This window comes from Tuber melanosporum (genome assembly GCF_000151645.1).
Source record: "Tuber melanosporum whole genome shotgun sequence assembly, scaffold_32, strain Mel28".
NCBI lineage: Eukaryota > Fungi > Ascomycota > Pezizomycetes > Pezizales > Tuberaceae > Tuber > Tuber melanosporum.
The window spans coordinates 679,416-704,685 of record NW_003298997.1 but is presented as its reverse complement, the minus strand read 5'-3'; positions in this window follow the sequence as shown (position 1 = coordinate 704,685).

The window sequence follows — 25,270 nt, the reverse complement described above, 5'->3', positions numbered from 1 at the left end:
AGCTTCTGCGATCTATACAAGTAAATATGAATGCGCGCGTGGCAGGTTCCTAGGTGTTCTCATCTTCAGAACAATCTTACCATTTAACAAATTATTATAGTTTGTATAACTCCTGGTACTGACAGCATACTCTCTTTCAGTAAGAGTGTATCTCCTTTCTCATGATTTTCTCTATTTCCCATTATCAGTCACCCTCAATATCCTCGGACTCTCGGGAAGCTTGTTGTGGGTCCACATATGCTGATTCCCTGTAAGGTTCTAATAGAGATATGTGGAATACTGGATGTATATTCTATCAATCTGAGATGTTGAGTTTGCAGGTATGATTTCCTCTTTTCTCGAAGATCATGAATGGTCTATATGATTTTGGACTGTGTTTCTTTGACTTCTAATACTTACCAATATTCTTTGTGTTTAACATTACTTTATGGCCGATTTTGAAGTCTGGTTGTTACTTGGCCTTTCTCTCATAGTATTTGGCTATGACGTCGAATGTCTGATAGAGTAACTGCTTTTCTTGTTCGTGAATCGTCTTTATCCAGTTTACATAAGGTGTAGCTCCTGGACTTCGCACCTCGTATTTCTTCATCCATTCTGTTTGTGGATGAAACAGATAGTTTGTATAGAAAGGTAATATTCCATTTGCATTGATTGCCGAGTTATTGTAGGCAGGTTTGGCTAGAGGTAGCAATTGGTACAAGTCATCTTGATCGTAATTGATGAAACCTCGCAAGTAATCTTCCAGCACTTAGTTGCTTCACTCAGTTTGTCAGTCTGTCTGTAGGTGGTATGCCGTCAACAACTTCATTTTTATACTTAATGTTTTGCACAAGAATTTCCAAAGTTCTCCCGCAAACTTCAAGTCCATATCTGAGACAATTTCTGTTGGTAAGCTGTGTAGCTTCCGGATTTCCTTCATAAAGGCTGTAGTCATATTCTTTGTAGTGGCTATATCTTCTAATCCAACAAAGTGGGCCATTTTTGTAAACATGTCGACAACGATGATAATTTGGGTACGACCTTTACTTTATGGTAACTGTGTAATAATGTCGACGGAAATTGACTTCCAAGATGTGTAGAGTATTGACAGGGATGTAGTAGACAATATTTTGCATGTCGTGGAGATTTGTTGGGTTGACAATCATCACACTACCGTACATAATCATTTGCCCAATCTGCTAAGCCTTCCCAATAGAAATCTATCATAATTATTTCAAGGGTTTTTTCTTGTCTGATATATCCTACTATTTTAGCATCATAACATCCTTCAGCTATTATTATATAAAGATCCTAGTTGTTTGGTATAAATAGTATTTACTTATAGTAAAGCAACTTGTTGGATAAGACCCCATCTTTTGGGAAAGGTTTGCCATTGTCTGGTAGTTTTTCCAACTCATTTTTTCTTTTAAGACATTCTTTATCTCCTGGCATGGCCTTTTAGATTTGCTCCAAGAATTCGGGATTGAATTTCCGTAATTCCTTGCAGGCTAGTATACTACTAGTCATCAGTATTTGCTAAGGTATCTCAACTGTATCATACCAGTGTGTATTCTGGTTTATTAGTACATGTAGCCGGCTAACTATTGGTTGGAATTCCCTGATAGTAATAGTCCTTGTTGCAATGTCTGCTGTAAGGTGTTCGCAAGGTGCTAATCACGTTATCGGTAATAGATACGATAGTTGGCAGGTGGCCTGCTCTTCCAGAGAGGAGGGGAGAGCTGAGAACTAAAGGAGGCTTCAAGGGTGTACTGGGGAACAAAGAAGTAACCGTTCAACCAAGTATATTGAAATACTGTCTGTCGAAGTCTGCCTTTTCTATCGTAGAAACGGGCGGTCTTTAAATACACAAATCTGTTCATGTCTAGCATGAACGAAACTAATCAAAGGAATCAATTGATACACTTTGGTAAAACTCCTTAAGTATCAAAGCGATACTTAAAACAAAACATAAAACAAAACAAAGTATCAAACGATACTTAAAACAAACCAAGTATCAAAGCGATACTTAAAACAAAACATAAAACAAAACCAAGTATCAAACGATACTTAAAACAAACCAAGTATCAAAGTGACACTTAAAACAAAACATAAAACAAAACCAATAACCGAGTACCCATACCGGTTACATTCCCCAAAACAAAACAACTGTTTAAACAAACAAAACCTAATAATCATCAAAAGCGGATTCCGAGAAACTCATGGCTTCAGTTTCCGCAAGAAATTCCTCATCATAAGTATCACACCAGGGACAAGAGGAAACTCTAAGGAAACACTTAGACTCGAAGAAGTCTAAATCACATTAGTCACGAATACCAGATTCGCGCTGTACATCAACCCAAGCGTGATTGCATTCAGGACAGTAATCTATCCAGAGGATTTCGAAATAGTCTTCAAGTTGGATAACATCACGGTTCAACAACCGTCTAACAACCTGTTGTCGCTGCCTCACATTGAGCTCCACATAGTTTGACATCGTTATGGTATTCGGATGGTGATTGGTGACTAGATAAAGTTGTCGAGGGCCTGCTCCATAGCTTGATTCTCCTCATCGCTACTTTCGAATTCTGACTCAAAGTGTAGTGCCCAAAATCCATCTCTAGTTTCGAGTTCTGCGTGCCATCGCTCTGTTTCTGGCATTTTAGGTGTCCAGCACATGGTGATATAATTGATTGTTAGGGGGATGGATTCGTTTGTCATGTTGTCTTTCCACCATTCGTTCACCATATCCATAGCATGCTCTAGTCCCTCTAGTGGTTCCCAACAGTTTTCGCTCGTCGGATATCCTTTCCATTTGACCAGGAACTGATCATTTCCATGCCAAAGGCGGTGGTCTTGGATATCTTCAACTTCCTATTCATCTTTCCTTTCAATGATGATAGGTGCGGGTCGAGAGTGGATTCTTCCAGGGAACTTGGAGTCGTCATTTGGGTGGAACCGTTTGACAGCAGAGGCGTGAAAGACTGCAGTATTGCGGCGGTACATGCGTCCATCCATCTGGACAGTGTAGTTCTCCGTATGCTCGTCAAAGGATATGACTTTGAAAGGTCCACGCCATCGGGGTTGCAGTTTCTTGCTGCGTCCAACATTGGTAATGAACATATTGCCGTGAACCATGAGCATGTCTCCTGGTGAGATGGGAACATGTTTGCGTCGTTGTTTCTGGGCAGTAGTGGTGCTTCGGAATTGGGCAGCCTTAACAGCTTGGAAGGCATCGTTCCGGATTGCTTGGTGGCGGTTTAGATGGTCATCAGAGGCAGGGACTGAGGAGTTCTTAAATAGTGTTGTAGGTAGGAGGGGGTATTGACGGCCAAAGACTGCCTTGTATGGTAACATCCCCAAGGTATCTGAGATTCCGGCGTTGATATATGCAGCGAGCTCAACAAGGGCTGGTTCCCAGTTGGTTTGTCGTTCATTGATCATGTTCCTAATTCCGGTCTTAACTTCACGGATTTTTCGTTCTGCCTGGCCATTAGTCTCATGGTGTCCAGGGGCAGCCATAATGTGGTTTATTCCGAGGGAGGTTAAGGTTTGCTTCCAGAATCTGGCGGTAAAGCGGGGATCAGCGTCACTAACAATGGATAAGGGGTACCCATGGGGGGTAAACAGGTATCGTTGGAGGTTATTCCAGGTGTCTTTGGAGGAATCGTTAACTTTCATTGGAATGAGCCAGGTATATCCAGAAAATCGGTCCACAGCTACCAAGATGGTGTCAAATCCAGCGGATTTGTTGAATGGTCATGCGAAATCGATGGCATATGATTCGAATATTTCACAAGGTAGTTCGAGGGTCTGTGCTTTTCCTTCAGGTAGTTGTGTTCGCTCCTTATTTGCCTGGCAGAGTTCAGATTGTTTGACAAATTCGCGGAAGTCCTTTCGCATTTCAGGCCAGTAAACATATTCTGAGGCATATTGAAGGTTGCGGTCCGCACTGTGGTGTCCTTTGTTGTGAATCTCGGATATGACATATTCCCTAATAGTCATTCCATTGAACATATGGCCTTTTGGTATGTATAGACAATGTTCACAGTAACGGGTGCTGGAAAAGACCATTCCGTTGGATATGTTGTAAGGGGCGAGGTCTCCATGCCTGGAGCTATCCATGGCTTTGAAATAAATCGGGTCATGGCGGTATCCTGCTATCATTTGGCTTCGGAAAGAGGAGGTTAATACTTCAGTGGTTGATCTAACATCTCGTTCATCCTCGATTAGAGATCCTCTTGTTGGTTCGATAGGTGCTTCCTCTTCCTCAAAGGCTTCGTAGAGTTGACGCTGATGCTAGGGAATAGTAGGGAGTATGACCGAGAAAATGGTTTCATTGTTGTATACTCGTAAGGGTCCACCATAAAGTGGTCGTGAATTGATTATGGGAGGAGAGGATGGCGGGGCTCACTGTGGGGGGTGTAAATAGGATATTGCATCCACGTAGGCTGCTGCTTGTTCGAGTTCTTCAATACCTTGGTATCGCGTTGGAGCAGAGTTAAGGACATGAGGATGTTGGGTTGCTCATTTTCATTGGTCATCTCTGCTGCCCCTTCTATGGTGTCGAAGCTGGTGTCTTTAGAATCGCCAGCAGGCATATAGTACGGTCACTGGTATCTGTTGCCGAACTTAATCTCAGTCTGGTGAAAAGGACAAGTGTCGTGATAACACTGGGACCAGTGGAGTCTGCTTTGTTCAAGTTCGTGAGGAGGTGTGCTGCGGAGCGTGCAATTGTCTTTCCATTCTTCATAAATGTCCTTTCCTCCTTCCGTTCCGGCAGCACTGTACATGGTATAAGAGAAAGGATTGGAGGGAGTGGCAGAGCTGGTGGTAGCCATCGATGGCTCAAGTTCATAGGAGGTGTCGTCAGGGCTGTCCTCGCTTTGTCTTGTGTGGTCATGAACAAGAGGGGGGTCTGCGATGTCTTGATTTTCATATAGGTGGGAGAGAGCATCAGCTAAATAGTTTGTTCTTCCAGGGGCGTAGATAATTTTTGCATCGTATTTGCTGATTTCGCCTATCCATCTTGTTCTTCTTCTTCCAGGTATCCTTTCTGTTTTAAGATTAGTGAGAGGTTGGTGGTCGGTAACAATAGTGAAGGTATTGCCCATAATAATGTGGTTGAAAGCAGCGAGAGCATCAATCACAGCAAGGGCTTCCTTGTCTGTTGTTCCATAGTTCATCTGTGAGTTAGTGAACTTCCTGCTGTGTAATGCCGCTGGCCTTGCCATTTCATGGGAGGCCCGTTGCCCAGCCCATGCTCCAACTCCAGTATCCGATGCATCAGTAATCAGCCCTATCGGTTCTGATTTATTATAGTCGATAGGTTGAATAACGTTGGCGTTTTTTATCAATTCCTTGATGTTGGTAAAGGCTTGGTCATGAGTGTGGGTCCAGACAAATTCTGCATTGCTGGTAAGGTCTGTGAGCGGCGCTGTCACAGTGGGGTGGTGTGGGAGGAACTGGGAAATATAGTTGACAAGTCCTAGGAATCGCATGAGTTCTTTTTGATTCCGGGGTGTTGACTATTCCGTTAAACAGGCTATTTTTCCTGGGGCTGCGTGTATTCCTTCATCATCTATAACATGTCCTAGGATATCGAGTTTATCGGCAAACAGAATTGATTTGTTTCTGCTAGCGTAGAATTTAGCTTCCCTAAGTTTGGTACAAACGAAACCTATATGGTAGGCGTGTTCTATTTCGGTGTTCAAGAAGATGAGAATGTCATCAATGTAGACCCAAACAAATTGGTGGAGGTATTCGCTTAGGAGGTTTTCCATAATTCGCATAAAGGTGACGGGCGCATTCATATCACCTTGTAACATGACTCGGCTAATGAAACTTCCAAAGGGTGTTTTGAAACTGTGGTAGCGTTCGCTTTCTGGGTCTAACCTTGTTTGAAAGTAGGCATCGCTTAGGTCAATCTTACTTCGGAATCAAGCTCGCCCGACTGCATTTAGGATCTGGGTTTGGTTTGGGATAGTGGAGCTGTCCATAACCGTGTTTTCGTTCTGTAGCTTGAGATCAACCAAGGGGCGAATTCTTTTGCCATCTGCTTTGGGTTGAACAAACATAGGAGCGGCACCTGGGGCTTCTGCTCGGTAGATGACTCCTCTTCTTTGTTGTTGGTTAATCCAATTACAAAGTGGGCTTTTGTATGCGTCAGGAATAGAGTAGGTGGGTTGGTTATGGAGATTGGAGGGGTCTCGGAGGCGGATGTGGTGGTTCACCTCTCTCATAGGCGCTAGTTCTTCGGGTATTTGATCAGGGAAAACGTCAGAGTATTCATCCAATAGTCGTAGGGCAGTTGCTCCACAGACTGCGGCTCGGTATTCTCCGCTTGTTGGCTTGCATGAGACTCTGACCTTCTGATTAAGGAAATCAATGGTTGATTCTCCACACCTGATTATAGCTTTATGGCGGTTCAGGAATGGCATGCCTATTAGGGCATCGTATTTGGCTAAGTTTCCAATCAGCATTTCCTGGGGGGGTAGGACTGCAGAACCAAGTCGAATGGTTGCACTACAGGTTTTATGGCTTGTGGATCGTGATCCTTTTACTGCCATATTGACTGGTATGGGTTGGTTAAGGTCTCGAGTGGGGAGTCCATGGACAGAGACAAAGGCATTACTGATCATATCTCTTCCAATTGTGCCAGTGTCGAATAGGACTCGAGCCCTTTTGCCATTGATCAGGATAGTACCTTCCAGAGCGGTGTGTGCTTTGAATGTAGCCGGAGGTCGAACACTGTTGCATTCCACATCGATATATCCGATATGGATTTCTTCATATTCACTGGATTGGGCGTTATTGCTTTCAACATTGTTGGCCGACGCCTCTTGCTTAATTGCCTTTCCTTTTCCTTTCTTCCTAGGACAGTTCTTTGCCATGTGTCCTGTTTTTCCACATTCAAAACATTCTCCTTTTTGCCTTCTCAATTCCTTGGAGGATTTTGTTTTCTTCTTGAAAACTCGTGGGGTATCGTCTTCAGAGTTGCTGGAGGTTTTGTGTCGTGGCTGGCTGTTCCTACTAGAGGGTGTCTGTGTTTTATAGGCCTTGGTCTCATGGAGGATGGCATTCTTTCGTTCTGCTCTTGCAATTATTACTGCAATATCAGCGCCATCTTCCTCGAGTGGTTCTACTTCTCGCCGGAGGGTAGGGTGCATGGTGTCATAGAATCGTCGCTTCAGTATGTATTTGGAGATATTTCCTCTCTCCATCCGGTCCTTATACATTATTAGGTCCGTAGCCACGTTGGTGATTCGCTTGACTTACGTTCCGTTAACTTGCTGGAGCTGGTTGAATTTGTTGTATAGGAGGTTGTTGGTTATAGAGGATTGGAATCGTCCTTTCAGGCAATCGAGAACTGTAGATCCTCTTAATCTTACATTCCCGCCGAAATCCTTATAGCATTGGTGGTATGCGTCGGTTGCCTTTCCTTCGCAAAATGATCCAATGATAAGTCCGGTTGTATTGTCTTCCACATCTTTTCCTTGTAAGAGTAGGAAGTGTGAGAGTTCTGTGGCCCATCGTTCAAAGGCTTCAGGTTTGAGGTCTTTCCCTTCGCCTGTGAACTTCGCTGGGAGGTGAAGTTTAAACTTAGGGGGTTCAAATGCTGCGGGTACCTCCTCTTCTTCAGGCCTTGCCCGAGATTTCCCTCCTCCAGAAGGCCCTCCTCCTGTGCTAGCCATATCTGATTTGCTACTAGATTCGGGGTCGTTTGGAGGTTCAAAGGAAGGCTTCTTTGCTGGAGTAGAACTGAATTCTCCTGGAGGTTGTGTATCTTCCGTGTTTGCAGGATCGCCCAGCTCTTTAGCAGAGCGCCGGGGTTGTTTCTTCCTTGTAAGGTCTTGCCGTGGGATTTGCTTCCCACTCCTGGTCGTCAAAGACTCTATCTTGGGTTTGAGATGAAGCCGAATGTACTGTGATTCTGCCGCTTCTCTCCGCTAGCGTTCTGAGGTGTATATCGATAGGTTGATCAGGCCTAAATCCGGGGACATGTTCTTAACCACTTGCGGAGGTTAAAAAAATGTAACGTGTTCGCAAGGTGCTAATCACGTTATCGGTAATAGATACGATAGTTAGCAGGTGGCCTGCTCTTTCAGAGAGGAGGCGAGAGCTGAGAACTAAAGCAGGCTTCGAGGGTGTACTGGGGAACAAAGAAGTAACCGTTCAACCAAGTATATTGAAATACTGTCTGTCGAAATCTGCCTTTTCTATCGTAGAAACGCGCGGTCTTTAAATACACAAATCTGTTCATGTCTAGCATGAACGAAACTAATCAAAGGAATCAATTAATACACTTTGGTAAAACTCCTTAAGTATCAAAGCGATACTTAAAACAAAACATAAAACAAAACCAAGTATCAAACGATACTTAAAACAAACCAAGTATCAAAGCGATACTAAAAACAAAACATAAAATAAAACCCAGTATCAAACGATACTTAAAAAAAACCAAGTATCAAAGCGATACTTAAAACAAAACATAAAACAAAACCAATAACCGAGTACCCGTACCGGTTACATCTGCACTGCCGAATCCCGACACACCTTTTTCAGTATCTTCTAAGTTGTCTATTTCCATCATATCAGCAGTGTTAATATTTTCTACTACAAACTGAATAATTTGATCGCCAGCTTTGATGAGACAATTCACGTCACAATGGTTGAATAGCAATACTTTGAGCTTTCCGGTATAATCTACGTCGATCACACTGCTATCAGTATAGATACTGCTTTTGACCTCTAATCTACTTCTTGGACAGTTTTCTCATAAGTTCCGACTGATAGCCGAATTGCCATACCAGTTCCAACAATTCACTCTCCCCGTACTAAGATTATATCTTCCTGCATAGTGTAAAGATTGTAGCCTGCTGCCATTCTTGAACCTTTAGTTAGTAACCTTACTCTGGTGTCTAACTATTTTTCTCAAATCACAGAGTCCTAGTCGTTTTTACTTGATATTTCCTGTATATTACCTGTACCTATCTCCTCTGTTGTGCTGCTCATTATTAAGCATATTTGAATTTCTTCTTCTACAGTTCTTATTACTGAATTGACTTGAAAATGTTCAGGTTTTAATATCACTTGTTCACCAAGTGCAGCTCCCTCCACAGAACAGTACTCCAGCTATCGACTGAGTGCATCAGGTTTACCACCTCTTGTACTGTAAACAAGTTTGATGTTGTAATCTACCAACCTCTGCACCCAATGGATTTGGTGTCCACTCAAGACCTTCGAGGTGAGGAAATATTAGAGGTTTTAGTGCTCAGTGTACAATGTTATTGGTTTATCTGTTCCACCTAAGTATTGGTGCCATTCCTTCAATACTACCAATATTGTTAGCAATTCTTTGTCATAAATCCCAGAATTTTATTCGGTGAAATGTAGTTTTCAGGAGTGAAAAAGCTACAGGATGTAGTTATTTCTCCGCGAATTGGAAAATGATACAGCCTAAAGTAAAGTCACTAGCATCTATTTCTACTACTGTTTCTCTTTCTGGAAAGAAATGAGGTAAAATTGGAGCCAAAGTAAACCTTCTCTGAAGCTCCTAAAAGGCCTTTTCCTGTTCCAGGCCCAATCAGACCCTTTTTGGATTGCCCTTCAATGTTTCTGTAATTAGAGCACAAATATTTGAGAAGTTTGCGATAAAATGCCCATAGAAGTTCACAAATCTTTAGATTATTTGAACTTTCTTAATAGACGTAGGTGATTTCTAACTGAATATGGAATCCATCATTCAGGTACTCATTGATACCCCATCGACAGCTATCATATAACATAAGAATTCCGCCTCTTTGACGTGGAAGAATGATTTCTTTATTGAAATCGCGATCTGTAAATCTGCTAATCTTTGCAACACTTTTGTTACCAGCTAGATATGTTTCTTCTCATTTTTAGAATAGATGAGAATATCATCCAAATAACATACGACTCCTGGGTGCAAAGGTTCACGAAGGACATCATTTATCATGTTCTAAAATATAGCTGGAGTGTTAGCTAATTCGAAGGACATTACCTTGTATTCATATTGTCCGTATCGTGATCAGAAAGCCGTTGTCCATTCACCACCTTCCTTGATTCTGATTAGATTGTAACAATCTTTCAAATCAATTTTGAAAAAAATGCTAGCTCCTGCTGCTTGATCATGTAATTTTGACATCTGTGGTAGTGGATACTTATTTGGTATAGTTATCTTATTTAGATTTCGGTAATCCACCATCTGTCACAGTCTTCTATCGGCTTTTAGTGTAAAAAGAATTGGAGCACCAATGCGTAATTGACCATTTGTGATCTTTACTTATTATATCATATCATCTAGGTATTCCTATAACAATTTAAGTTGTTTGTCGGATCGAGGATAAATGGGTCCACAAGAGGGTTTTGCTTCTTCAACTAATTTAATTTCATAGTTGAAGGTTCTCCTAGTCGCCAGTATCGCCACCATTTGCAGGAAAAATGGTTTTTTTTGAATTTCCAGTAGTGTCTTGGGAGAAAATCGAAGTTGATCTTGTTAGAATCTTCTGATGTTCCAATTCTTCCTACCTAGATCGCATTTTCATCCCAAGCAACTGTTTCATTGTATTTGAATATATCTGCAATTTTTTCGTCTTCTTCCACATAAGATTTGCATTTAGAATCTTTGAATTCCCATTTTGTATATTCTGCAATGTTAGATAAGAGGTGTTCTGAATGCCACCACCTAAAAGGGATTATCATCCCATAATCCCCTGCTGCTGTGATTTCACACACAACTTCAGACATGTATCTGTTTTGTCCAATTCCAAGACAAATAGAACACGTATGAAACTGCCCCCCCGATGGAGCTGGTACTGCATTAAAGCCTTGAATATTAACCAGATTCGGTCTCTCTCTGAACAGGATTTTTAGTTACTTTACGAGTTCTTTGTTGATTAGGAACACATTGGATCCTGAATCTAATAGTACTTGTATTTTGTAGTGTTGACAGTTTAGATTTATAATGTGGATATAGGTGTATCCCTCAGGACAGTTATCTCTTGTAGGTTTTGGTATGCTAAAAGCGTGTTTCTTTAGGTAAGGTGTTGAATCATTATTCTATTATTTCGACATGTCTGAGGGTTTAATAACAACTGGGATGTTTGTTACTGTGCCTCCACTGTTTCGACAACTTAGGTCTCCACAGACAAACTTATTTCTTTTTAGTATATTGGGTAGCCCACTACTAGCCATCTTCACATCCTCCTGAGGGGTTCCCATACCTTCCACTTTTTACTACCAGTAGAATCAAACTAGGGGGTCTCTGCTATCATCAAGATATCATCAACACAAAAGCTGGTTGCATCGGGCTGGTTGGCTGTCTGTTTAATAACCTTCCCGGACCTATTCACCACCGTCGCTTAACCGTTGACAGTATCCTCACTTCATTAGGTTCTGTTTGGTACTAGCGTGGCACCTAAGATGTAGTAACTAAAGGTAAGGTCTTAAGCTCTTGTACCTATTTCTCATATGCATCGAAGATATACTTCGCTTTTCCTCTACGTTCTTCATCTTAGTCCTACTGTCACTCCCTTCAGTACTCTTGGTGCTGTCTGTTTCCTGTCTGGAGTTTAGTCCTTATCGAAGACCTTTTAGTTTGCTGATTAGGTACCTGACTATCCTAGCGGACATGCACCAGGTCATTAGGACAAGCTTACAATACTCACTTGGGAAGCCTAGAGGTACCACTAATCCGTACATTGCTCTTTGTTGATCCTGTTAACCTTGTGGCAAGAAGAACTCGTGTACTCCCACTCAGGTCATGATTGCAAGGTTGATTCCTTGGCTTCATTGTCCACTGTTTTGCCATTGATTGTGACTCCCAGAGAGTTTGTCTCTTCTAGACTACCCAAATACAGTCGTTTTCAGTACCAATGATATGATCTAGGTTATTTCATCATCTTCGCCTAGTTTCAAGAACTTGTTATCGCTTAGAACTTGGATGGTAGAGATCTTTCTGGGATAGCGAACTATAGTCACCATTTCTTGACCTTTGTGTCTTGAATGGGCAGTCATCTGCCCTTGTTCTAGGCACTTGAATTTGTCTTTAGCTGGTTTTGCACTGATAGTTTTACGTTCTGTAACGAGTGCAACTGCATTCCTGCTTTCTTTCATCAATTATTGACTGTGTAATTCCTTCATGGACTATTTTGGGTTTGCTATGTCAACTTTATAGTCCTGCTAGATCTCTTTTCCGGTTTCTTAGATTCCAGTTCTCGCTTCCTCTTTTTAGATGGACCACCTCCCTATATAAAAGGTTTTCCCCTTTTTGCCTTTGATTGATTCTTGTTCACAGGTCTTTTGTCTGAAAATGTTTTTGTGGGTTTCAACATATCCCGAGCTAGGGGGTCCTGTTCCTGCTGTTCCTCCTCATTTCTTCCTGCTTCCCAGACTGCTTTTGCCCATTATCTATCGGTATTGTATTTATTTAGATAAAGTCGCCATCTAATCTTCGAGGACAACTTTCTATCACATGCCATATGCCAAAATAGTCCTGTTAGTCAAGCGTGGAGATTCAGATTATGTAATTTTCCCATAAAAGTCTGAATGTCATTTTTATACTCTACTAATTCCATGTCCCATATAGCTTTACGTTCTTCTTCTAGGGGGCATACCGACTGGTGAATTTGTATTCAAAGCGAGTCTATGAACTCAATTCCTGGTCCTGTTCATCTCCACGGAGTCCATCCATTGCACGACAATACTATACTACTATCGGGCTAACCTGATCCCCATTTGTTCTTCCTAGAGTGTAGATGATATGTTCATGATAATCATCACAGCTCCTGGGTTTTCGTTCATTATAGTACACACATTGGCTGGTCTTTGCTTCAAAAAATCGGTGTGGGTCTGCTGGTTATTTAACAGTTTAGGTTAGTGCTTCTTAAGCACATTGGCTGTTCTAAATTGTTCTAGGGTTAGTTCCCATTTAAATCTGGATGGTCCTTCTCCACACTGTCCTCTATTTCCATAATCATCCCTATCATTGCTCCCATCATTCGGGTCACTGCCTGCTATTATAGGAGTTGGGGGTTCTTTTTCTCTCTGCATTCCCTTACTTCGAGTAGGAATTTCCTCAGGTTCCTTCCTTTCTGCAGCATCTTTCCACGCTTCTGGGACTGACTCCAACATCTCATGCTGACCGCTTAGTTGTCCACTATCTAGCTCTAAGTTTTTCAAGTACTATGAATAACATATCAGATATATCTGTTTGATCCCTTTGAATGGTGAGGATAAAGTCACCATAGCGGTCTTCATCTCATTCTTGTCTAGAGGCCTGATTGGATATCAAGTTACAAATTGCTTGATTGTATTAGGTCTGTTGTGTTCCAAACTCCAGGAAAGGTTGATCCAGAATAAGATCTCACTTGAGAGTCTCTCGCTACAATTGGGTAGTTACACCCTCATGATGCTCTTATCATGAATCTTGTACTGCCAATTTAGCAGCTATTTCCCAGTTGATTCTTTCTTTGATTTCTCAGATGTTTACCTCTACCGCAGTATACTGATGTAACATAATAGTTATGTCATTGTCATGTATGTCTTGTCCTTCTAGCAATCTTTGCTGTACTTCTATCAGTCCTCACCCATTGGCTTGTGAGTCGGCTGACAGTGTCTCAAAGGCAATGTTGGAAGTATCAATACTGGTTGAAATATCCTGCCATATTTAACTTATCACTATTCAGACTCTAGAACCAAGTCTTCCTAAATTTACTGCCTGTGTTTTTTTGACGTGGTGTAGAGCGTCCTGAAATGGGAGAGGGGAACCTAAAGAATGGTGGGGCAATAAGGATTTTTGCTACTAGTCCTCCAAACGGTTTTCGGAGAGCCAGGTGGAGAGGGGATGAATGACTGAAAGTCGTGGAGTGGTAATCTCCGGAGGTATCCATTTGGTCCCCTGGAGTAATCAACTTAAGAGGTTGTGATATCTTCTTTCCTCATTTGCGAGCTTACATTTCTCATACGCAGGCTACAAAGCCAGCGTTTTTGGAAGTTTCCGTTTGAGTAGGATATGTAGTAAGACACTTGGTGTCCTGGCCATATCATGTGGTAGGAAGAGGTAGGTAGATAGGTAGAGAGCCTGGGTAACAAGGAGATCTAACAATATACAGTTAGGAGAAGATAATCTGGTAGACTTCAGAATAGTCTAGGCCAATCAAGATTTGTTTTTGTTGATAGAGATTGTCTATGAAGGTTTGAGTTCACTCGTTTTGTTTATGGCTACTAAGAGTGAAGTAAATTTGGTAAAGTAAGATAGAATCATAAAACAATATTATATTGTTAAGGTCTTTTCTCTATTGCTTGATGATGTCTTAAGCTTAGGAGGCACTTCAATATTTATATTCTGCATCTGAGTATTCTCGGACTACATCTATTTATCATACAACTATGTACCTTTCTGATTATAACTTGCAATGTCGGGTATTTTTGAAAAATGGAAACATCTGGAGAACCTGAAAATCGCCACACTCTCTTTAGCAATTCCAATATAACTAACTCAGAACCATACTTTTCCCAATAGTAATTCTCCGATCCTTAAAGTCTTTAGACTTGTGGTCTAGTTATCAAGTTGAACTGAGTTGGCTCCAATTGTCTCCATTGTTAATAAAATGATCAGTTTCATCTACGAGTTACATCTATGAAGGTAGTCATAATCACAACCTTTTTCCAGGTCATCTAACTTTAAACCTCCATAACTCCTTAGACAATCGATAAATATCTTCCTCAGGACTTCCTACTAATTTACATATAAAGCAATTCTACCAGATTGACAAATATTCCCTCACTTCACATACCCTTGGCTACTCTGGGTAACAGAGGTTTCAATTACAGTTGTAGTATTGGAAGCTATCCTCGTAACTACAACGTATTCCAAAACCTAGTTACAATACTCCATGAAGTTCAATGGCTTCTATGGTATTGTCCCTCTGAGTTCTTGACTCTTTCAGGTGTTGTAGGGTGGATGTGAATGTATTGGTCTCTTACTAAGATCCTTTACCATTCAATACCATCTCTTTGTGTGAATATGTCCTGTTACCTTCAGTCCATACCAAGGATTTCACCGTTTTCAATTCTAGTAATCTTCTGGGTAGTTGACAGATATACCCCAATTCACTTCTCAGACCTAGCCGAAGGTCCGCACTGATATATGCTGTGAACAGGATCTGGTTGGACTGATGGCAGCAATGTATATAGTGTTATGCTATCACCTTTAATTTTGTGCTATTATATTCACAGGACGTAACTGAGATTGATATGTATGATGACGTGTGGGCCCAATAAGAAGGCCCGAGGGGGGTGTTGGAGACCAGAGATTCCGATTCTGGGTAGAGCTACCGTACCTATGGTAACCTCTAAGCATCAGATCTCGATATTCCTAACAATCACATCTTGACCTATTGTCTCAGTCACTTTAGTTACTTCAGTGGTCTCGATTGGCAGGGTTGGACTAGACTCTGAGAATTCTCTGGGTCTAGTGGAGGACCTACTTCAGGGGAATGTTGTACCTGCAGTTATTTCAGCCCCTCCTGTAGCTTCAGTTGTGGTTAGCAATGTAGTTGGACTAGTTCCTGACTTGTCAGATGGGGTTGAGGCGCTTGCTCCTAGTGTGGGTGGCGTGGGTCCTGGTATAATAACACTAGCTGTAGTGGTATCACCCCCTTTGGAGGGGCTAGTGCCTGAGTCCTCTATGGCTGAGCCGGTGGCTGGTTGCAGTAATGGCTCTGGTGACATCCTCTCGGTGGCCATGCGTAGTAATGAGGGTGGCTCATCTATCCCTGTTGCTAGACCTGCACCTGGGGATAGAAAGAGGAAGAAGAACAAGAAGCGCCGAGTCAAGCAAGACCACACCTCACCTGTGCCACTTGTCCCTGACTTGGAAGGGTTATTACCTTTACCAGTTCCCTATCACGAACCGGCTGCTACCCAGTCCATGGCAGGTTGGCTACTAGTATAGGGAGCTCAGGAGTTTTAGGAGGACTTAAATTCTTAGGGGTGTTTGGCCAAGTGTCGACGGTACAGGGACTATATTGTCCTGGCTGCTTCCACTGAGATTTTCAGGTTGCACTGCTACTGTGATGCCTCCTGGACTCTCTACGATAGTTTGTACCCCCTTGGCTGAGGTGCCTTTGCCCTGTAAGTTGGCTTTCCCGAGGGTCTACACTCTTTGATGTTTAGTCTTTCTTTTGTTTGGAGATGGGGGTGAGTGTTGGGGTGGTCACTGGGGTGTCCAGGGATCATTAAGTGAGGGTGCTCAGGTGGGTTTCTATTGTGGAGGTGGTTATCGTGGGATCACATTCTGGTCGCGGTAGTGGAATTTTTATATTTTGTACGGGTAACTTGGCTGGCAGGTAGGCTGGGCTGATAAGGACTTTTCTTTACACTTAATGGCTTTGTATTTAGTGTTTGTGATTGGGATATAGTGTGGGCATGTTTGAGGTACGGGGTTGGAGGTTTAATTAGTTTATAGTTAGCAGTATCCAGGATGAGACAACCTAGAGGCCCGTCCCTGGTGCTCCTCGTATTTCAGTATTGGCAGTATTAGTTTAAATAAAATTAGATTGAATTCTAAGTACTTTTCCTACTTATTACTTTAATGAATATAAAATATCTTTATGCTCTTTATCATTATCTCGACCTTTATTGCTATTATGACCGGAATAACTCTATATGAGGTAGATTTAGTGAAATCTTCTGATAGGCGTTCCCGATAGAAGACATAGGTCTTGTACTATTGGAACTTGTGCATAGGCCTAGTGCTATCAAAAGGCTAAGAAGGAGAAGAACAAGAAGAGAAATATCATTTCCTGTCACTAAGAACTATCTGTAGGGGGATCGTTACGCCTCTTCAGTATGTGAGCCAGCAGCTCAGACCACCAGGTAAGATCCTTCATTGCTTCATGTAATATCCACCATTTTTGGTTTCGGTCCCCCCACGAGAGGTATAGCTCCATGTTGTAAAAAAGTCTTAGGAATTCCCGACCAAGCGGTACCACCAATACTACGAAGTTGAGGTAGCCAGTAATCGATTGTACTTCAAGTGGTGTCAGCGATGTCAATTTCATAGTTGTGCTAGCGATGGTGCGCGCTTTTCCAGCTTCTTAATTGGTAGTCAGACTACCATTTTCTCGGTGTCTAATTCAACTCCTCCAAAACTTGCGACCTTGCCATCCTTATTTTTGGCGACCTTGATGGATAGTCCCATTTCTTAACAGAGTTCCGAGAATATTTTTGGACACCGAGTTGTACTCTAGGGGGCTGGCAGTATGATCAGAAAATCGTCCAGGGAGTGGATGACCTCGGCGTTTAGAGCTTCTTTGGCAAGCTCCTTCTCCAACATCCAATGAAACAGTTCGGTAAAGAGGTTAAATAGGTATGGTGCCGTCCGGGGGCCAAAGGAGAGAAATCTTTCCGCATAGTGCTGGTTCTCCCAGTAGAATCCCAAGGGCAGTATGTCGAGCGGGGAAACGGGAATGTGCCTGAAGGCGCTCTCGAAATCCCTCTTGACCAAGTGGCAGTCTTTACCGAACTTTTGAATTGCCTGTATAGCACTTTCAACTGTGCTCTAGGCTATAGCACTATAGTGAACCGGGATTCCACTGTATATTGAGCTCGGGTACTTGGGCGGGTAGGAGAGGTGGTGGATGCTGCGCTTGGTCCCATCAGCCTTGCCGGTCAGGCCAAGGTGCGAGGCAGCATAATTGAGAGGAAGAGTGGCCTCGCTGCTGTATTTTTCCAAGTGGCCTTTCTGCAATTCTATTCTTATATCGGTAGTCATGAGTGGGGGATCTTCCCTAGCACTAGCGAGGTTGGAGTGGATAGTTGCTGCCATGCAGTGCCATTTGTAACCGATCCTTGCTCCAAATTGACATATGCCAGCAATTGAACTAATTACAGATGGATCTGTGTAGTTACAGGCAAGTTGCTTCCAGCTTGTGTATTTCAGTGGGCCGGCAGGCATGGGGATATTATGTGGCGTAAAAGGCGGGTAGTGAAGAGCAGTGTTGGGGCGGGTATGATGTTGGCTAACAGTCATAGGAAAGGTAATGTGATTTGGCCAGATTGGCGAATTAAGATCTTCTATGTGGGTAATGGATATTGCTTGGAGAAAGTAAGCGGAGTGCTAATGAAATAAGGAAATCTAGGAAAAGAAAAGTTTTTATATACAGTGCTAAGTTAAGGGAAGTAATGTGTGGTATGGGCAATAGGGGGGGTGGGGGGCTAACGTCGGTAAGAACCGGAGCGGGGAACAAGTGATTGTCCCTTATTTGCCAGTGGGCACTGAACTGCCTGGTGGCTGCTGCCACATTATATGCAGATATGCGGGTAGCGGCAGTGGGTTGCTCTACATTCCCAAAAGTTCCAATTGCGACACGCTTGTCCGTTGGGGGGTAATGTTCCTGTGCCAGCTGGCGAGATGCTAATCACCGGTAGGATAGGTTGATTGAAGGGTATTCATTCCATAGCGCTAGGAGGGGGGAACGATGGTGTTCCCGGGTAAGGGTAAGGGTATGCTGATCTCGGGAATGATTTTTGTGTCGGGAACTCATATGTTCTGCTTGCTGCTACTGATGCTGATTTATAGCCAGATGCCCAAGTAGCTCGCAGGATGGGGTGGGCAAAACATTGAGCGGCCACCAGCTCACTGTCCAATAGGCGCCATTCGATTGCTTGGTATATGTTCTTTCCACTTGCAACTCGTTTCCGGTGAAATTGAAAATGGTAAGATCTAACCCCCTCCCACGTATATCTCTCCAACAAGTCATACAAATTCATTGTATATATCAACATCGCTGTGGCAAATTCTCCTTGTAGTGCGTGAGGGGCTAACTTAATCAGAATTCCGCTATAGGCAGCCCAAGCTTTGAAAAAGCTGGACATACGGTATTCCCCCTCATTCCCGTCTCGCTCTGCTTGCTCGAATTCAACGCCTCCTATGTTTATGGTTCGCTGGGATTCGGCACGTTCCTTTTCCGTTGCTAATAGCCGGTAGATATTAGTTGGCTTGAAGCGGTTCTCAATTATTTGGATTAAAGTATTTCGTTCGACTCCTGGAAACAAGAGCTCCACAGATTCTACCACACCTGATGCACTCTCACTTTCGAAATTCATCAATGGTTCTGTATGGTCATACATACCCGGTACCCTTGCCTCAGTAAGCCTATTCCGTCCGCTGTTCTCTTCGTTTCTCAGTCAGGCCAGCTGGCCCTCTAGCTCTGCAATTTCCATTAACCTCGCATTTCTAGGGTTTTCCAGCAGCGGTGTCTGCTCTACAGTGCGGTTGTGTGATGTGGTAGAGTTGGGCTGTGGTGGTTGGAAAGGGGCTTGGTTCTAAGAGCAGAGACGGAGGACTACTCGCTCAACGATATCTTCTTCATGGGATCTCAGTAGTTCACACATGTTGCTGAGATTGATGGGGGTGCTAGGTGAATAGTGTGGTACCAATGGAGTTCCTATTTGGCTTGGAGTTGCTAGAATTACGCGTGAGGAGGAGGATGTGGGATTCCGGGTATCAGAATCTTGCATATGTGGTAAGGTGTTGGTCGAAGGTGAATGGGTGTTCTGGGGTTCGCTTGACTGGGGCTCCTCGCTACCGCTGGAGCCATTTGTCTCATCACTGATGAGCTGTTGGGCCTCTTGGCTGAGGGAATGACCGTACCGAACTGAAGGTTGTCGGCTGCGTGTGTTTTTGCGGACACCTCCGTGTGCTGTTCGACTGTTTGCTGAGGTAGGGTTTCCACGACGCGTTGAACCTCTACGGCGAGGCATTGTCTATTTAATTACTAATTGCAGATAGTAGCTCAGGTAGGAGGGATTGGGTGAGGGTTGTGTAACTTGAACGCGTTCTGGCGTCTCTGGTGAGCACGAGGTAAATAGAGAACGCAAGCGGTAGGAAACAGGAGGTTAGGTGATCTTGTGGTTCTCTCCGGAGGAAAAGGGGGGCTCCGGGGAGTATATGTATCGGGGGTCCACGGACCCCTCATGGTGAGCTATGACCCCGCACTGGCCCGGCAACCTGCAATACCTTATTCCGCTAACCCCCGGAGCGCAGCTCGCAAAGGTTATGTGATACGCCGTGCTTTCCCAATTGGCAATGGGTTGTATGATACCAACCAGACATTAAAAAACGCCCAATGCCTTTGCGCCAAGGTATCTGGACCACCGCTGGGCAGGCTTCCCCTGCTCCTGATTGGTCGGTGAATAGGCATCATTAGTCAAAAATATAACTCTAGAAACTCCAACAATCGGCCCATGTACTATGTCGTGGAAAATTCCCTACCCCGGAAAAGGGGTGAAAAACATAGCAAAAGGTAAGCTGCTCAGCCCTCTGAGAGGCTTAAAAAAACCAAAAAAGACCGGGCCGTACCAGATGAGGCAACCCCGACGACATAGCACATGGGCCGATTATTGGAGAATCTACGGTAGTCATCTATGGGGAAAGCCCTATGCCATGTTATCTACTCCTACCGTAGTGCAAAACGCGATTACCGCCCATCTAACTATGATACTCTATATTTGCTATCACTGTCTGAACGCGAGGGACCGTGGTGGGCGAGCGAAATACCTTCTCAATCGCCTGGACATGATATGGCTGAGGGGTTGTGTGATGCTTATACGACGTTTTCTACTACAGGACCCAAGTGGAAGGTTTACCCCACCGGTGGAGGGCAAAAACTGGTATGAAATAAATCGGCGATGGGTATTTCTTTTTCTTTTTGTTATCCTAATTTGACGAATGCACTTTTTTGCCTAATTTGCGCAGATTCTGTGGTATCTGCTGGAAATCTGATGGGTAAGGCTGGTGCTGGTTTTATGGCAGCGAGAAAAGGTATATCAGCCACCATCTAAGTTTCGTCGCCCTTCCTAAGTGAACGTTGGAGTGTCCTGCCAGATCTGGGAGGGCTGCCCGTAGGGGAGACTTGTCTGTACATCAGCTGGTGATGTGATGAATGATGTGCGGCGAGCGAGGCCACCCGAGTCAGGGAAATAAGTGGCTGGTTCTTTCATGTATAGATAGTCGAGCACCTCCCACGTTTCTTCCTCAATTGATATAGTTGTATCACCGGGAGACTAGGAAATTATCCTCGTTTGAAGCTAATTAGTTAGGGAAGTCCAATCCCTAGCAGCTAGATTCAACTGTGCTTCTTACAATTGCATTAGTCGGGGTCTGGAGCCTCGAGATTATAATATTATAACGGTGCAGAAAAAAAAAAAATGCATTGCCAAGTCGCCACTCAGGGTTGTCTTTTCCTTCTTATCATACCTTATCACGAAATGAAATGCAATTGCAATCTCTTAAAAAGTGGAATTAATTGATAACCAATGCCGCATTTTGAAAGTGAGTATTACCGCAACTGCACATCTTTGTTCCAGATCTCATTCCACTCGTACCCAATCCCCTCGTTTTCATGGACCACTTTTGGTATTTGTCGAGGATACATGGGAGGACACTTTGGTGTGCCGGATTTTACGTGTTCCTGGGTTGGGGGTAAGAGACTCATTAGCTCTTGTTCAAGGCAAATTTTACTCTAGTTGTGTGATAGTATGACTTGCGCGCTTTTTGATAGAAAATGGCATTCAGATCATAAGATATCACTTTCTAATTGGGTTCTATGCAAAGCGCCAATGTTGGAAATTCTACTCGGTATGCTCACAGCTCATCCAACGTGCTTAGAACCTGCCTGACACGTTTAGAATATGCTCTATGGCTAGAGAAGCAGCATCAATGATATTCCACCCCTGTACGCTTGTTCGTCCACTAGTTTATTCGTCAGTTCGTTGGTCACCCCGTTCGCTTGTCCCCTGCTTATTTGTTCGCACGTCCGTTTGCTCGCCCGTATGCCTATTCTCTTGTCAGTTTACCTGCCGACTTTCTGTCTGTCCACCGAGTCATTAGTCTGGCCGCCCGCCAGTCCTTTGTTATTCGCCTACCCGTTCACTGGTTTGCTATATCACATGTGTCGGGGTGGTATGGAGGCAGTGCGGCAGCGGGAGTCCCTCATGGTGCCTTTTCCTTTGTTCTTTCTCTTGTTACCGATGGCACAGGCTGTGGGAGGGGAACTTGCGCAGATAAGCAGGGATCACGATGGATATGTGTGGAGTTCGGTGGAACAATGGGAGGAGGCTCGATGGTCATTTATTTATACTCCTGTCTTTTCCACATGTGTTAGTTAGTTGAGTCGAGAAAGCGAGTTGATGAGTGCGAGAGTGTCTTTGAGAGAGAGAAAGGGGGCGGGGAAAATTTTTCTCATGTATGATACCCCTCTTGGGTCATTGCCTTGGCGTTTCGTTTCAGCCGAGTGATAATCTGTGATCGCGATCACAGTGCCGGTGTTCGTGGTTTTTCCTGCTCCGGAGTTATAGCTGTTTAAAAGCCAAATGTTTAGTCAGGGGATAGATACCCAACCATATCTCTATAGAGAGGAGCTTTTGGCCCTGCAAAATTCAACAGGTTTTATGAGATCTGAAAAGACAGATTGCATACAGTCTCCTAAGATAGGATATAATCATTTAGATCCCAAAGCCTATCTAACGTGGAGCAGTGATGAGCGTTTTCTCGCAATGCCATTGCACCGTACAGTACCTTCTGGACGAGAGCCTTTGTTCTCGTACGCACGAAATACACTTCAGATAGCCTCAATTACTTCAGATGCCTCTATCGTCCTATAGGGAGTTGATAAAAATTCAGGAAAAAAATGTGCCGTGCATTTCAGATAGAGGGGAATATTCCAAAAGGTGCCCTGAAGTTAATTAGATCAGGATCAGTGGAGCAGTAATTATCACTCCACAACCCCTATTTTTGGCGTTCTTTGGCTCACCCCTCCTCAATGGGCGGTCCGGTTGGCTTGGGCTTTGCCGGAGTGCTCGTGATGGCCTCCTTGAAGGATTATGGCCAGTGTCGAGCGAGATTACAAGTAAACTCTAGGCAAACTCGACTTGTAACTACCCCACTGACCGCGCCGTGGTCCAAATGGGCCCCTATTTTCAATTGCCGAAAATGCCGGGCAATTACTGACACTCATTCATTCATGGTTAGAGACCGACAAAAACCAAATTTGTTCTGGGAAATATGTGATTGCGGCTCAGATGGTGAAGATCTTTTTTCTGTTTCGGAATCTATCGGAAAGACTGAATAGTCTCGTGATAATATTGTGAAAGGAGGTGGGGGATTTTCTCGACTTTGGTATGGCAGTCGAATCCTACCTTTGGGAAGCAAGGTGAGTCGACGTCATTCGCAGTTGAGAAATCCCCCGTCCCTCTTACTTCTAGAAGAACCCCAGAGGATTCTGGCTCTTCTGTTTTCCCGCCCGGTCAGCCTATCGCGCTAATCGACGTTAGAAGTTCCGAAGTATAGAATCACCAAAGGTCACTCGTCCTGAGGGAGAGACAAAAATTCACCTCATTAAGCAATAATAAAAGTTTAATCATATTTCGTACGTTCCAGCATTGGACACCTCCCTTGTTCTCACCCTCTAAAGCATGCGGTCACACGGCAGTAAACAGGCGTCCACCCTCCGTTACCATACTTGATGTTGAGCCAAATGATCATCGTCAATTGATTTCTGGCACATGGGCTCATTCCTACAAGGGCTCAAAATCCTAATTTTCGCAAAGGAGAAAAAGGAGTTGGAGTGGACCGCGGGAATCGGGACTATCTGGTATCCTGTAATATTCGGGGAGGTGAGGAAGGGATCACGTACCACAACACCAAACCGGGTGAGAAAAAATAGCAGAAATATTCAACTGTTACAGTACTCCCCAGTCCAAAGCTTACCAGACTCTCGTTGGCCGACAGGCAGTGGGGCCTCGCATTGATTAGGGGCATTTTCTCCCCGTAAAGTGAACAGAAAGGGGACAAATTCATGAGCTGGTTGGTAGAGGCAGAAAGGATAGGTATTTTTCGGTCGTAAAAAATCCCTTCTCACTTCCATCGCATTTTTTATCTATTCTTCTTTGTGAAACACATCATAGAAATTTATGTGTTGCGCGATAGGTAAACTCACGATGGGAAATTGTTCTGCTGTGGTTGTAGTCCCCAGGTACCGTATATACCGGTAACCTCTGTTGGCCCCACCCTTGCGGTAGGCGTGATTCTCTAGAACAAGTACCAGCTACCATGGAGATAATAGCGGCGGGTCGAGTTTACCCACAACCTACGGCACTATAATTCACCAATATCGTGCCATGGTATTCTTCTGTTGCGTACTGTATCTTTCAAGCTTTTTTTCTCTCTCCATAGTCTTCGGTTATCGCCCCCGGACGATCGCCTCTCCGTACCACACCGGCACACGAGGCGAAATGGCTCCTGTCTTACGGCGATTTCTTACACAGCAATTGTTGCAGGGCAAAAAAAGGAGTGAAGAGTGAAAATTGCTCAAAGAGGGGAACAAAAAAACGATGAAACTGAGTACGGGAGGAGAACAATTGAGAAATGGGTTGGGTATTCCTACGGGGGCTGCCATGAACTATATGTAGATAAAGTTGAAGGATGAAATGATCCGACCGAGGCGCGGGGGGAGAAAAAGAGGGAGGGAAAGGAGACAAAAAATAATTGTAGTTATACTGAAGGAAAGAATAGATGTAGAAGGGCCAGGAAATCCCCCTCGCGAGAGCCGGAAACAAACCAGGGGGGATGCATATGCGAACAGGGTGTGTTCCCGTCCGGCTGGACCCCCAACCCGCCCAGGAGCAGAAGCAAAGACTGGGATATGCGCAAGATAGTGTCGAAAACCGCAGAAGGTCGGGCAAGGCTGGGACAAAATGGCGGTGGCCCTAGAAATGTGCATGTTCCTTAGGATGCCACTAAAGTGCCGTATTCGGGTAATGCAGAGGCAGCGAACCTACTTATAAGTCTACTGGCGCAAGTGGATTGGCGGTTGAGTAATTGTGGGCTTATAGTGGTTTCGCTGCTTCCCCACCCTTCCATTGTAGAAGTAAATCCACAATCCCCTCATGTCCGTAGTGGGTAGCGAAAGTGAGTGGTGTTCTACCGTCAGCGTTTGGCATGTTCGGGTCGATATCTTCCCGTTCCAATAGCAGCTCGACCACTCCGTAATATCCGTACAGGGCAGCGAAGGTGAGCGGTGTGTGGCCATCACTGCATCGGAAGTTAGGGTCGACGTCTACCCGTTCCAAGAGTAATTTCACGATCCACTCTTCTCTGCGGCGGGCGGCCGAGGCGAGTGGTGTTTGTCCGTTGGTGATTGGTAGGTTGGGGTTGAGATCCTTCCGTTTCAGCAGCAGCCCCATAACCCCCGCATGGCCAGAGTGG